Genomic DNA, 2476 nt, shown 5'->3' with positions numbered 1-2476 from the left:
TATAGAATTTAATTTCAAAATAATTAGAAACTGGAGTTTTGAATATTTTTAACTTTGTTTTAAATAAGTTTCTATAATCGAATTTTATTAATGACTCTTTTTAGCAACTGGCTTGTAAATTCCCTGAAAATGTAATAATTGACTCTAAGGACTGGTATGAGCTGAACACATCACTGTTTCTAATGTGTTTGCCATATCTTGTTGATCTAGTCTGATTAGCATGTAGTGTCAATATATTGGATCAGAGTGATCTTCTGCAGAATGTCTATATCATCAGGGTACTTTTGAACTATACTGTTACAAAGATGTTCAGATGGTCCAGGTCTTTTCAGATGATACTATAAGAAGGACAAAAGAGTTAACACATCTCCAGGGAAATATTATGAATACATATTCTAATTGGTTCCAAGTGAATCTACATTAGTTTTGATCCTCCTTACTGACAGGAATGGAAAAGAACATATTCACTAGATTAAGAGCCACATATCACATACCCAAGTGTGAATTTATTTACTCTAACAAAGATATATGTGGCATCAGAGCTGCAATTGAGACTACTACTTGGTCAAGTGGAAGTCTATCATCACCCTCTAGAGTCTGTCTGCCTTTTATAAGGCAGAAGTTGTGAAATAAATTGGCATATGATAGGGACTACTACCCTTGCTCTTATATTCTTTAGGTCTCTAAGGGTAACACTAGTCTTTGCCAGTTTCACTTGAATAGAATATTTCTTTTGATTTAATATTTTGGCCAGGAGGAGAGATGTGTAGTTCCAGAGGCTTTCACTTGACTTTCCTGTTCTGTTAGCTCAAATCCCAAAGGCCAAGAAATGAAAGAAAAATTGGCCAATTTTGAAATTCCAGAGTTCAAGGATATGCGGGAAGTAAAGATTTTCAACTATATTGAGCCAGAAGTCCCTTATAATGTGCTATCATATTATTTTCCAGTTAGAGTACTGGTCTTTGTTTAGTAGACTTTCCTATATTGAGAGTTCAGTCTTCTGTTAAGATCTCCTAATCTTATAAATAAATTCTGGACCTGATCCTTAGTGCTTTCTGCCTACCAGCTGCAGGAGATAAAGGCCTGTTTATAGGCTGACAAATATGTATTCCGGCTTTCATTCCTAACTTTCAATTGTTTACAAATTACTATTAATCTTTCACTGTTTATAATATTAACCATTTTTAAAATTAAATTTATTGGGGGTAACATTGGTTAATAACATTATATAAGTTGCAAGTGTACAATTTTATAATACATCATCTGTATATTGCATTGTGTGCTCACCACTTAAAGTCTAGTCTCCTTCTATCACCATATATTTGACCCCCTTTACTCACTTTATCCTCCCTCCACCCCCCTTCTCCTCTGGTAACTATCATACTGTTGCCTGTGTCTATGAGTTTATTTGTTCATTTGTTGCTTAAGTGTACAATTCAGTGGCATTAAGTACATTCACATTGTTCTATAACCATCATCACTATACTTTTTTCAGAACATTTTTATTAGTCCAAGCCAAAACTCTGTACTCATTACACAATAACTTCCATTTCTCCTTCCCTCTCGCCCTTATTAACCACTATTTGATTTTCTGTCTTTATGAATTTGACCATTCTAGCAATATCATACAAGTGGAATAATACAATAATTGTCCTCTGTGTCTGGTTTATTTCACTCAGTATAATGTTTTCAAGGTTCATCCATATCGAAGCATGTATCAGTATCCCCTTTTTGTAAGATCGAATAAATATTCCAGTGTATGTATATATCACATTTTGTTTATCCATTCACCTGTCAATAGAAATTTGGATTATTTTCATCTTTGCCTATTGTGAACAATGCTGCTGTAAACATCAGTGTACAAATGTCGCTATGAGCTGGTTCTTTCAATATTTTTGTGTATATACCTAAAAGTAAAATTGCTGGATCATATGGTAATCTCATGCTTCATTTTTGAGGAACTACCATACTGTTTTTCACAGTAGCTGTGCCATTTACGTCCTCACCAGCAATGCACCAGTGCTTGAATTTTTTTACATCCTCATACATCATCATTTTATGATTTTATTTATAATAGACATTCTAATAAGTATGAAGTGATATCTCATTTGGGTTTTAATATATATTTTCCCAATGATTAGTGTTATGGACTGAATGTCTGTATCTCTCCAAAATGCATAGATTGAAGCCCTAACCTCAATGAACTTGTATATAGAGATGGGGTCTTTATGGAAGCAATTAAAGTTAAACAGGGTCATAACACAGGGCCCTAACCTGATAGGTCTGGTGCCCTGGTAAGAAGAGGAAGAGACACCAGAGTTCTCTCTCCACTATATAAGGACACATGAGATGACAGTGGTTTCCAAGCCAAAAAAAAAAAAAAAATAGTTCTCACCAGAAACCAAATTAGTTGACACCTTGATCTTAAACTTTCTAGCTTCTAAAACTGTGTAAAAATAAATTTCTGTTGTTTAAG

The sequence above is a fragment of the Pteropus vampyrus genome, unplaced genomic scaffold (assembly GCF_000151845.1).
Source record: "Pteropus vampyrus isolate Shadow unplaced genomic scaffold, Pvam_2.0 Scaffold63, whole genome shotgun sequence".
In the NCBI taxonomy this organism is placed as follows: Eukaryota; Metazoa; Chordata; class Mammalia; order Chiroptera; family Pteropodidae; genus Pteropus; species Pteropus vampyrus.
The sequence above is the reverse complement of the archived record's forward strand: the minus strand, read 5'-3'. Positions refer to the sequence as shown.